General features: G+C 45.5%; 1 pseudogene; it reads right to left on the reverse strand.

The window, feature by feature from the left end:
- Positions 1-9,433: 9,433 nt before the first annotated feature.
- LOC142481494 (uncharacterized) lies at positions 9,434-12,902 on the reverse strand (annotated as a pseudogene).
- Between the last annotated feature and the right edge of the window lie 816 nt (positions 12,903-13,718).

Below are 13,718 nucleotides of genomic sequence, written 5' to 3' on the forward strand. Positions count from 1 at the left end.
TGATCAGGAAATCTTCCATCTTCATGGGGTTTCCCAGACCATAGTCTCCGACCCCCCCGGTCACAATGTATCTCCAGGTAACTCCCGACCCAGCTGCCTCAACAAACCCTACAATCCGGACATGCCCTCGTGGCTGTAGGTGGTGTTTTATCCAATTCCCACCTCAGCACTGCGGGTCCGCCTGGTGAGCACACTGTGACAAAATCATCTCTATGCCAAGATGGAGAAGTGCATAGTTCACCAAACCTCTACCTCCTTTCTAGGCTACATTATTTCTGATGAAGGGTTCGCTATTGATCCTGATAAACTTAAAGCCATTCTTGATTGGCCCCAACCCACTTCTCTCAAGTCGATTCAGCGGTTCCTTGGCTTCGCCAATTATTACCATAAATGTATCCGTAATTTCACTGCCACTGTGGCTCCCATTACTGCCCTGACTAAGAAAAGCACGGATCCTTCCTCTTGGTCCCCTGAAGCATGCCAGGCATTTGAGTCTCTCAAGATGGCGTTCATTTCCGCCCCCATCTTGCGTCGTCCAAACCCTACCATCCATTTAACTTTAGAGGTAGATGCCTCGGATATTGGAGCAGGAGCCATGCTCTCACAAAGGCAATCTCCTCAGGATAAATTACACCCCTGTGGGTTCTTCTCAAAGAAATTATCCTCCGCAGAGCAAAATTACAATGTTGGGAATAGAGAACTGCTAGCCATCAAACTTGCTCTACAAGAATGGAGACATCTCCTGGAGGGTACCGAGAACCCCATTACAATCCTCACGGACCATAAAAAAGTATTGTATATCGAAGGCGCTCGCCGCCTTGGCTCACGTCATACCCGCTGGGCGCTCTTTTTCTCAAGGTTCAATTATATTATTTCTTACATTCCCATACTAAGAATCTGAAGGCTGATGCCTTATGCCGCCAATTCATCAGCGAAGACAAGTCCGAAGATGTCCCAGAAAGCATTCTTCCTCCTAAGTATATCCTCTCGGCAAACTCTTTTGAAGTGCTGGACCAGATATTGGAGTCTCAAACACTTATTCCCGAGGGTATGGAGGCGCCGGACGGTTGCTTGTATGCTGCTCCGCGATTCCACCGGAATATCCTGGAATGGGGTCACTCCTCCAAATCTGCCGGTCACCCTGGTACCAAGAGAACCTCAAATTTAATCCGACGCACCTTTTGGTGGCCAAACATGCTAAGAGACATTAAGGACTTCATCGCTTCTTGCTCCACCTGTGCCCGAAACAAGTCCGCTCGCAACAAGCCCTCTGGTCTGCTTCGCCCTTTACCCATTCCGGACCGTCCCTGGACACACCTGTTAATGGACTTCATTGTCGAGCTCCCAGTATCCAACGGGATGAACACCATCCTTGTCATTGTAGACTGGTTCTCCAAGCAAGCCAATTTTATACCCCTCAAGGGTCTCCTTAATTCTGCTACTCTAGCAGATATTTATGTCAAAGAAATCTTCCGTATCCACGGAGTCCCAATCGACATAGTTTCCGACCACGGATCACAATTTATTTCAACATTTTGGCAAGCTTTCACTCAAATGTTTGAAATCTCACTTAATTTTTTATCTGGGTATCACCCTCAAACAAACAGGCAGACGGAAAGAATGAATCAATCTCTTGAGCAATACCACCAATGTTTCATCTCCGAAGCACAAGATAATTGGGTCAAACTACTCCCATGGGCTGAATTCGCTCACAATTCACTTCGGAACGAGTCCACCCAGGAGTTGCCCTTCTTTATAAATGATGGCTTTCATCCAGTCCGCCTCCCTATTTCTTCTGACACCTCCGGAGTCCCGGCAGATTTCAGGGTAAATTTTCTTCAGAACTCTTGAAAGAGAATCCAAAGGACTCTACAAGAGGCTGTCCTCAGACAGAAGAAACAGGTGGACCGGCATCGCCAAAAGGCGCCCAAATATAGGCCAGGATACAAGGTATGGCTATCTTCAAGGAACATAAGATTGAAGACACCCACCCTGAAACTGGCTCCAAGATTCCTGGGTCCCTTTAATATCATCGAACAAGTTAACCCTGTGGCGTACTGCCTTCAACTACCTCAATCTATGAGAATCCCAGCAGTGTTTCATGTGTCCTTATTGAAGCCAGTCCTCAAGAGCTCTCAATTCACTGATCGCTCCCCCAGACCATCGCAGGTCATGGTTCAGGGTCAAGATGAGTTTGACATCCAGTCCATTATCGACTCCAGAAGGAAGGTCCAGTTCTTGGTGCACTGGAGAGGTTTCTGTAAGGAATCCATTCCTGGGTTTTGCTGGAGCTCACTGTTGCAGCGTTGGTGAGCTCTCAGACAGACCTCTCCTTGGATTTGCAAGCACTATCACCTGTGCTTGCAATCACTGCAGATCTGTTTCTCTGCTCTGTCATTGGAGGAATTCCCACACACCCCTGTCTATGGATTGGCTCCCTGCCCTTCTTATACTGGATTTTCCCAGTTCCTCATTGCCGAGCATAACCCAAGATTCACTTGGATGTAACTGTGTTTGCACCAATCTACATTGCCTTAGCCTTGCCTTGTTTCTGAGACCTGCTGCATTCACCCCAGGCAGAGGTCTGCTTCCTGCTTCCTGTGCTGAAGCGCTGGATTCCCAGTGCCAGCCTTAGGCCTGGGACCCGCTGCGCTCGTTGGCGCGGGCGGCAATGTAGCGAGTTCCCCACCAGCAGGGGAATCCTTGCGAGCCGGTCCTGGTCCCCACTGGCTGCACAGCTGACTACACGCTGTGGCGCGTCAGCCGCTAGGAGACACCACAGAATGGTGTTTCCTAGCGTTGACGCGTCACGTGGTGTGGCTGTGAGCCAATGGGGAGGGGAGGCTGCGGGAGGAGGAGAGGCTTCGGGGAGCGGGGAGTGTGGAGTGAAAGCAGCGTGAGTGCCTGTCTGTGTGTGTGTCTGAGTGTGTGCGTGCCTGTCTCTGCCTGTGTGTGTGTATGTGTGTGCCTGTCTGTGTGCGTGCCTGTCTCTGTCTGTGTGTGTGTGTGTATGAGTGCGTGCGTGCCTGTCTCTGCCTGTGTGTGTGTATGTGTGTGCCTGTCTGTGTGCGTGCCTGTCTCTGTCTGTGTGTGTGTGTGTATGAGTGCGTGCATGCCTGTCTCTGTCTGTGTGTGTGTGTGTGTGTATGTGTGTGTATGAGTGCGTGAGTGCCTGCCTGTGTGTGTGTGTATGTATGTATGTATGAGTGCCTGCGTGTGTGTGTGTTTGTGTGTGTGTGTGTTTGTATGTATGTATGAGTGCCTGCGTGTGTGTGTTTTTTTTACTTACCTGCAGCCCGTGGCAGCCCGTGGAGGGAGGGGGGGGGAAGAGTAGCGGGTCCCTCCGCTCAAGCCACGCCCCCCCTCCCTGTCAATCCTCCCACTCCCGCCCACCTCACGCTCCGGCCCCTCACGTCATGGCCGCGCCCCCTCACGTCATGGCCGCCCCCCCCCCCGACCCGTTTGGCCACGCCCCCCCCGCTCCGAGAAAAGTATCCTGTAGACCGCAGATCGCGGTACAGCGAGTTGCACGCGCCACCGGCAAGCAAGCCAGCCGTGCGGACGCGTGCAATGGGACCTTAGCCTAACCCTGTTCCTGAGACCTGCTGCATTCACTCCAGGCAGAGGTCCACTTCCTGGTTCCTGTGCTGAAGCGCTGGATCCCCAGTGCCAGCCTTGCCTTGTTCCTGAGACCTGCATTCTCCCCTTGCAGAGACCTTATCATGGGCTGCTCCCACTCCTCGCGCATAGGCCATTCCCGCGCTTCAGCTGCTACACTCAAGCGGTGTGCACCTAACTTCCTGTTTACGAACTCCAGCCTGGTCATCGACTACCCTACGTCTCCAACCCTGACCCTGGCGTGTCTATGGATTATGAAACAAAAAAGCGGGGGTCCCTGCTCAGCTAGTGTGCAATGTATATGTAACTTTCTAGAGAGGTGCTATCAGGACTAAAGCATATGTGTATCACAGAAGAAGAAAGAACCATATAGGAGGCACACTACCCTACTAATCAAAATAATAAAATTGTATTGAAATCTGAACTTAACACAAAAATATAATATTTAAAAACCAAAATAGAGCGCTTGTGTGTGACCAGCGTATACTGATGTCCCAATGGGGTGCTGAGAAGCAAGGACAATATATCCACAAGGTAATGTATATCAACTGATAATCTCTGTGTGATCTTCCAATAGGAAGGGATAGTATAAGTGAGAGAGAGACTGAATGAATAGTACAATATGATGTACCGAATGTCACTATAGCTCTGATAATGTGTGAGCTATATAGTGACTACTGTGGAAAATGAAAGAGTAATCAGTACATACAAAATACCTAATTCCTTATGTAGAAAGGTATGTATATGGAGACTACAGCCCTGTATTCAGTATATCTGGCTGAATCTCCAAATTTAGTAATTATACTGTAGGTCAAGACAGAGAAGTGAATCCCCTCAACCATGACAAATCATGATGTACTTGACATTGATTACTCCCAATAAAACCCCCTTGTGTCTCCCCAGCTAGGTATCTTGCTGATCAAGTATAGAGAATATCCACAGAACAGCTGGTGCAATGTGTCTCAAACAGTCTCTTACTATAGCCACTATGTAATAAACCATGGTGGTATGTAAACCCTGCAACTACACTAGAAACTGGCTATATCTCATAGATAATTACCTCACAGATATTGCTAGATACATGGTGGAATGATGTGTAAACTCAATGGAGAATATTTGCTCCAAACATCTAAAATAGATAAATCTTAATGCATCATAGCAAACAGGTATGTATGTCTGGGCATAGCCCTTTAATTAGCACAGATAACAATGTATCTCTGCAACCTCCTAACAGCAGCCAGAAGGTTAAACACTGTATCAAGATGTATGAGTGTTCAACGGAGTTCCGTGTAACTACAAAAGACTCAGACCCCAGTACTATTCCAGGGTGTGAAGATATAAAACTCTTGTAGATGAATATTAACACTGGGCTGTAATACCAGGATGTATAAAACCCGTGGTCTGGAGATAGTGCTCCATGTGCTAAAACAAACACATATATTAGACTCACATGGGTTCCTTGGCCTCCCAACACAATCATGCATACACGGTCCTTGCTAGTGGTTACTAAGTAAGGCTCCACATCTTATTAGCTAGCCTAGATACAGAAAGTAATGTTCACACTCGGCAAACTGCTGCCCTGGGACCGGGCTGCTGGTCGCGCTCTATGACGTGTGTGGTTATGTCATAACCCGACGTGCGTTTCCTTCTATTGATAGAACTTCTTCGGGGGTGGGTGTTGCCCTGCTCGGTCTGATCTTTTATATATTGCGGTTGTCATGGTGATGCCAAACAGCTTGAGTAAAACTCATTTGTAGTGGCTGATTACCCAAGCCAATCCGCTGCGAAGTGTATTGATCGCTGTCAGGGAAAACACAATGCATTAAAAAATCGTAGTCATACTGGCTGCTAATACATATTGACGAAATTAAAAGCACATGATGTAAGTTGTAAAGCAATGTGATATTGAAATGAACTATCACTTATGTTGTTCACAGGTATACATGGTATACACCCTCCAAAATGTGTATTCATACACGGTGTCACATTGTTATTAAATCTGTCATTGATAACAAGTGGAGAGCTGTAACAATATGTATGTTGATGCCAAAGATGTCTTATTGCAAACTATAGAATGAACCATACTAGTATTAACAAAATAATTGCAAAATATTATATTAATTGCAAAACCAGTGGAGTTATATACTTAGCCACATGCAAATGTGGTAAGCTATATGTGGGGAAAACATCACGCCAATTTAGATGCCGCATATTAGAACATGTGAGCACTATCAACAATAAAGTTAATACTCCAGTTGCACGTCACATCAATATGTTTCACCGAGGGGACTCGGGTCATTTATCCTTCCAAGGAATTGATTTTCTGTCTTTAGGACTGCGAGGAGGAGACCTGCATGGTGTTCTTTTACGTAAAGAGGCCATGTGGATCTTCACCCTTGGATGTCAATCTCCTAAAGGACTTAATGAGGGTTTTGCTTGCTCTGCATTTTATGAATATGCAGGGGATCTAGGACCCTATTCTTGAGTGATACTGATCTGAACTAGTTTTTTCCCCTCATCACGGCGAATATTTTGCAATTATTTTGTTAATACTAGTATGGTTCATTCTATAGTATGCAATAAGACATCTTTGGCATCAACATACATATTGTTACAGCTCTCCATCTAAGGCATCTTAGAATCGATGACGTCTTTCAATTGAGGAAATAAGGTATGTTTGTCTTATAAACATACAACAAATAATGAATGGAGTGAGTGTTTAAGCTAGTAACTCCAATAAGATTCCCTTCCTGAAATGTGTGTGATTCTATTACCTCCCCTCCAATGTACTTTTTGACTTTCTATTCCTAAACATTTTAACCATTTCAGGTCTTGTCCATGTACAGGCACACCCCGCTTTAAGGACCCTCACGAGTAAGGACATAATCGCCCAATAGGCAAACGGCATCTCACGCATGCGCCTGTCAGCACGTCCTGAACAGCAATATCGGCTCCCTACCTGTACCGAAGCTGTGTGCAAGTGGGGAGACTATAGAGCCTGTTACAAATGCGTTATTTACATCAGTTATGCACGTATATGATGATTCCAGTACAGTACATGCATCGATAAGTGGAAAAAAGGCAGTGCTTCACTTTAAATACATTTTTGCTTTACATACATGCTCTAGTCCCATTGCGTTCGTTAATGCGAGATATGCCTGTACTAATCTAAAGTGGTTAGAAACACTGTATGTTATTAATCCTTTCTTAATGTTATAAATGTGTTCCGCAAAACCTTCTTTAACAAGTCTACTGGTCCTCCCTACATATAGGAGACCACAGAGATACTCCAATAAGTAGACTACAAAACTACTACTACACTTAATAAAAGTGTCACTTGTGTATTTGTTCGTGATGTTTGATTTGAATGTGTTCCTACTTTTACTTACATCACAAAAAATATGCATTTTCTTGTTCTCTTCCATGTTTTGTGACCCTCCTACCTTGAATATTTGTGCCAAGAAAAACCATCTTTTTCAAGCATTTTTTTTTCAAAAGCGTTTTATCTACATAGCATAAATTTCACACAGAGTATATTTTTGACAAGCTAAAAAAATATTTGTTTTACAAATTATGTCTTTTACTAAAGTAAAAAAAACTTCAGATAGTTCATATAACTAAAATGAAAACTGAGAATGTAGTCAAAACCTTTGAAGATATTTAGATCGATATCTACTAAGTGGTGCTATTTAATAAATCGCCTTCCAGCACTGGAACATACCTTACAACCCGTTCATGTGAAGGTGCCTTATGGAATGACACAACTTAAATGAGGGGGTCCAGAGAAGGGATCGAAGCACAGAGGGAGAAGGGGGCCTCAGGCAGCAGGAACAGACTGAACAGCAGAATACAAAAACAGGTCACTGGTACAATAAATTTATCCAGACTCCGCCTGCAGGCAAAGTGCCTCTTTCCTACTAACTGCAAGGGATTTCCACTTGGGCTAGGGCAAAAAGTGGTGCCAAAAACACACACTGACCAGTTGTATACTGACCAAATCCTAGCCGACTCTACAAGGATGGTATAGCCACTACCCAGGACCGAAGGGGGACCTCCCAAGAGCTATGCTTATACCTGGGGTACATCCCACACACTCCTGGGAACCACCAGCTCTCAAAGGCTTACTACTATGCTCTTGTGGGTTCTGTGAGCACTGGGAAATTCAAAGGGTTCTCAGGGCTCCCAGAACAGACGCAGAAAAACTAGGCAAAAAAAATGTGCATACAAAGTAAAAATCCTAGTCTCAACTATCTAGGAGGTTGCCACTGATCAGGCTTTGAGGGGAAACCAACCCAATAATAATGCACTTATACAGGAACCCACTCCCCGTAATCACTGACTCACAAGGAGTCAGTCCTTGTCATGGAACAAGAACTGCATTTCTGTTCCACCCCCCTCTCTCCTTTGCAGCTTCTGCCTGTCAGTTCTTATTTTCAGCTGCATGGAGTTTGCACACACATACTGTGTCTGTGTGATATGTAACAATGTTGCATTTCTTGCCTCTGGGCATGTAATCAGTGAGCTGCTACTGCAGCCTCTGAGATCCTCACCAGAATGGGCTAGTCTGCTTTCCCCCCTCTGCTCTGCCCACAGATGGTCTGTCCCCAGGCTATCTTGCTACCCAGCATACATTGGGACTTCCTTTCCAACATAACCTCTGGATGAGTGAGTACCTGCTGTAACTGCTGTAGTGGTAGGTTTACCCTTTTCACCTGCCCTTAACTACCAAGCACCCACAGAGAGGCGTTATCTAAACATCTACATCTCTTTACAAGTGCCTGTCTTTTACCCTGCTTTCCCTCAATAAAGTGAAGAAAAGATACAGACCTTGTTGTGCTTTGAAAAGAGGGCCGAGTTGAAGCTATCTGGGCTAAATCATCTTACATATGACCCTGGCCTCCAGAATAGTCCTACATAAAAGATCAGCATCAGTCTATACTATCCTTCAGTGGTTACTGAGGACAATGGGAGAGTCACAGAGCTCCAAGTAAGCACACTAGCAAATGCCACACTATACAGTATACAACAGAATAACCAAGTACTAAGGATCACATGGCAATATTTTCCTTCACGAGAATAGATTTAATAAAGAGAGGTAAAGTACACAAAGGGCTCACATACAATTCAGCACCAAGCAGCAGTAAAATAAATGGGAAGGCAGTAAAAGTTCCTACAACTTACAGTATAAGAGAAGTTACAGTCTGTGGGGACGGAAGGCTTTGCGCAGAGGCAGGGGGCTACTGCACGGTCCAACGTGTCCAAGGAGAGACAACACAGCAAGTGAATGGCTTCCAAATGTGAGTCTAAAAGCAAAACTGCCAGGAAGGAAATTTTAAAGATTTTCGGCCCAATTGTTCCCTATGGGCTTTTTTGACCTACAGGGTCATTTTGGTCAATTGCATGCACATAAAAAGAAATGTGAAAATAAGAGGGAATCCAGACAGGAAAGGGATACTGATTCCCTAAACAAGTGTGTCACTTTGCCTGAGATCTAGGAAACATTAAAGGCCTCATCTCAGCAGGGGTCATGCAGCAAAATGGGAGCAGCCAGGCACAGGACAGAGGAAATCCTGCAGGGGGCCTCTGCTGGATGTGAGTAGGGGGAGGGTATACAGTCCACAAAAAAGCAATACCCTACTTTAAATACATTTTAGTTCTATTTCTCTCCAAAATTAAGGTACCTGATGGGATAATCAGTCGCAGGCAGGGCATAACCTTTATTTAAGGGTCTCTTCCATCACATACGACCCTTAATGATCTTTCTGAGATCAAAAATCCATGACTCTCACAGTGACATTTTGAAAGCTATAGATTTAAACTCTGTGGTGTTTCTGATCATTATCAAGCTTCACAATTTGGATTAAAAAAAAATCCACATTAGGAGCAATTAAGTTTCTTTCGTGTGTGAATTCTCTGATGTTTAACAAGATCTGACTTATGGAAAAAATATTTTCCACATTCAGAGCAAACAAATGGTCTTGGTCTTGCCTCTGTGAATTATCTGATGTTTATTAAGGTTTGAGCCTGAGTAAAAACAGGTCCCACATTCAGAGCAAACAAATGGCTTCTCTCCTGTGTGAATTTTCTGATGTCTAACAAGATGTGACTTAACGGAAAAAGATTTCCCACAGTCAGAGCAAACATATAGTCTCTCTCCTGTGTGAATTCTCTGATGTGCAACAAGATTTGCGTGCCACAAAAAACATTTTCCACATTCAGAGCAAATACAGTACATGGTCTTTCTCCTGTGTGAAGTCTCTGATGTGCAACAAGAATTGAACTCTGAGAAAAAGATTTTCCACATTCAGAGCAAACAAATGGCTTCTCTCCTGTGTGAATTTTCTGATGTCTAACAAGATCTTTCTTAAGAGAAAAAGAATTCCCGCATTCAGAGCAAACAAATGGCTTCTCGCCTGTGTGAATTTTCTGATGTCTAACAAGATCTGACTTAACGTAAAACGATTTTCCACAATCTGAGCAAACAAATGGTCTCTCTCCTGTGTGAGTTCTCTTGTGTTTAATTAGATCTGGCTTACGGGAAATCTTTTCCCGCATTCAGAGCAAACAAATGGTCTCTCACCTGTGTGAATTCTCTGATGTGTAACAAGAGTTGAGTTCCACAAAAATATTTCCCCACATTCAAAGCAAGGAAACAATTTCCCTCCCTTGTGAATTGTCTGATGTTTAACAAGAGCCGAGTTACTAGTAAAGCATTCATCACATTCAGAGCAATTATACAGGCTTTCTGTATTGTGTGTTCTTTGGTGAATTGTACAATCTGATTTATTATTAAACTTTTTACCACATTCACTGCACTTATACGTCATTACTGACAGGTTTTTGTTAATTGTCTGGGCATTAGTGTTTCCTTTGTCCCACTTCTTAATAGGAGTAGATGCATGTTCATGTTCTTTCAGTGTATATATGTGGGAAACTGTGGGATTTTCTTCTTTACGTGAGCCCGATTCCTCAGCCATAATTCTCACAGCTTTTCTCTGTCTCTTACTTGGGTCATTTTGATTCAAGTAATTTGCTCCTTGATCACTTTTAACAGCACTGTTATCTTCATTCACACGATCTTGTGAGCAAAGAGGAGTGTGCCCATCTGCATGTATACTTCTGCTCCTGGATTTATCTGTTGGAAATAAATGTGCTGTGAGAAACAAAGTTAATTACCCAATTTCCTCGATTCTAAGATGCCATCAATTCTAAGACGCACCCTTGATTTAATAAAAAAAAATTGGGAAAAAAAAACCACTATATTAAATGTGCAGAATTTTTTTCCTTGGGGGATTGAGAGGGGAGAGGGAGAGGGGAGAGAGAGGGAGAGAGGAAGAGGGGAGAGAGAGGGAGAGAGGAAGAGGGGAGAGGGGGAGGGTGGGGAGAGGGAGAGAGGGAGGAGAGGGAAGGGGGAGGGAGAGGGGGAAGGGGGGGGAAAGAGAAAGGGAAGGGGGGTGAGAGAGGGAAGGGGGGGTGAGAGAGGAAAGGGGGGGAGAGAGAGGGAAGGGGGGGGAGAGAGAGGGAAGGGGGGGAGAGAGGGAAGGGGTTGAGAGAGAGGAAGGGGGGGAGAGAGAGGGAAGGGGGGAGAGAAAGAGGGAAGGGAGAGAGAAAGAGAGGGGGAGAGAGGGGGGAAGGGGAAAAAGAGTGAGAGAGGGGGGGTTGAGAGGGGAAGGGGGGGAGAGAGAGGGGGGAGGAGAGGGGGAAGAGGGGGGGTGGAGAATGGAGGGGAGGGGGAGAAAGGAGGGAAGGGGAGAGGGGGGAGAATTGAGGGAAGGGGGAATGGGGAGAGAGATGGGGGAATGGGGAGAGAGATGGGGGAGAGAGAGGGGAAGGGGGGGAGAGAGAGGGGGGAGGGGGAGGAGAGGTGGAAGAGGGGGGGGAGAATGGAGGGGAGGGGGAGAAAGGAGGGAAGGGGGAGAATGGAGGGAAGGGGAGAGGGGGGAGAATGGAGGGAAGGGGAGAGGGGGGAGAATTGAGGGAAGGGGGAATGGGGAGAGAAATGGGGGGGAGAGATAAGAGGGGGAGAGAGATATGGGGGAAGGGGGGAGAGATAGGGGGAGAGGGAGAGAATGAAAGGACACACAGAGACACACAAACACACAGAGATAGACACACAGACACACAGACACCTCCTTCTGCCTGTGCAGCTCACACAGAGATTTGACAGGGGGGAGGAGGGGGCTGCTGTGTCCGGTTGCTGTGAAGACAGAGCCGTGATCTCTCTGCACGCAGGGGAGGGGGCTGTAAACAGCTATGTTGTGTGCAGAACACAGACTGGCTGCATCTCCAGCATATCTCTCTGCACGAGGGGGAGGAGGGGAGCTGGGATCGCAGACATTTTTGCTGCACACAGAAAACCCGGCAGGCCTCTCCGGCAGCGCCCCCTGGCTGTTTTTTTTTTTTCCCCAGTACATCGATTGTAAAACGCAGTCCTATTTTAGCCACGTGAAAAAGGGAAAAAATCTGCGTCTTACAATCGAGGAAATACGGTAATAGCATAAATATAATTTAACATTACTGGTTGAACATTTCAATTACCGGTAGTATAAAACATGTCCCAAATTGCAATTGGAATATACTGCAAGCTAAAGAAGTACTATTGCAAAACTGAAAGCAAATCAGGGGTTAATTTACGTTTTATAGAGGTACCTTCTACAGATCTATTGAAATAGGTTTTGATAACTAAAATGTTCTAGTCCTTCCTGGAACACAAAGAGTTAAGGTAGCCGAGCTAAACAAAATGACACAGATGTATAACTGACCCTCAGAAATGTCACCCGAGAGCCCACATTCAATACCAGGAACTAGAGTAAATGCCAAACAGAATGGATGTCCTGGCTCCTTGTGGTGGGAATCAGACAGGAATGTATACTGTGAGAGAACCCCTCGCGATGCTTGTGTGCTGTAAATGCCACTGGAGCTAAACTGTTCAGAAACCTACTGTGATGTGAAATAATATGAATATTGTTTTGTATGTTTATATACCGAAATAAATGGGTAATTAAGAGTATTTCAATCTCTCCTTTACAGTATCATCATATTCCCTTCAATGCGATATAGTAGTAAAAGGTACCCGTGTCTGGTATGTGGAACGACTCCAGGAATATTCTGATTACATTGAGGTACAGATTGGATTTCTCAAGACAGTTATTGTGATCCTCAAAAACAGTGTTTCTCAGCAGGGGTTTAGCGCCCCCTGGGGAGCAGTCGGAGGATGAAAAGAATGAGGAGCATTGAGAAAGCAGGGCAGTCGTTAGGCAGTTGGGCAGTTTCCTCCATTCTGATTGACTGCATTACCAAATCAGCAGCAGCAGCCAATCAGGGGGTGGCATCAGATTCTAACTCAGATTCTCTTGGACATAACACCTGTGTTGCGCAAAAGGTGGTCCCCCTAAGAGAGTCTCTCCAATGTGCCTTCACTGTTCCAGTCCACTAAGACAGTTAATACTAAACCAGGTCAATATCAGAGGAAAAGTAAGAACTTCAAAGCCCTGGAGATCGGTCATCCCCTCCCCCTGCATATCTGCAGTAGGGGTCAGTGTTCACTCTACCGCGGACTGTCTTGGACATAACACCCGAGTCGTGCCAAAGATGGTGAAAGGGTGTCAGCCATTTTCTGCTGTTAGAGATGCTCTGTTATTGTTCTTGGATAAAATATTGCAGAAGTATATTGAAGCATTTACATCTTCACACATTACCTGCTCTCACAGTTCTACCTCATCATAATCCCACTAACTTCTTCAATGCCAACTCCTTCAATTAACAAGAAGCCATCCAACACACACCATCCTTTTTATCCCCCTGTACCTTCTGTTTCCACTTACCCTGTCTTATAGATTGTAAGCTCTTGGGAAGGATGCTCCTTATTGTAACGTTTGCACTACCCACAAACAAGACAAGAAACCGGTACTGAGGTGGGAAGGTATAAAACCACGCACCGACAGCAGCAGAGGCGTGCCTGGAAGGCGGATTGTAAGCGTAGCCGGGTCTGGGCAGGAGAGAGTGGGTTCGTCCGTATACTCGCCGGGGTCTTGGGTTGTAGAGAGAAGAGTAGCTGAAGTCTGTTAAGCCGTGGTCTGGGATTGGAGAGTTGACAGTTG

This window comes from Ascaphus truei, unplaced genomic scaffold (genome assembly GCF_040206685.1).
Source record: "Ascaphus truei isolate aAscTru1 unplaced genomic scaffold, aAscTru1.hap1 HAP1_SCAFFOLD_272, whole genome shotgun sequence".
In the NCBI taxonomy this organism is placed as follows: domain Eukaryota; kingdom Metazoa; phylum Chordata; class Amphibia; order Anura; family Ascaphidae; genus Ascaphus; species Ascaphus truei.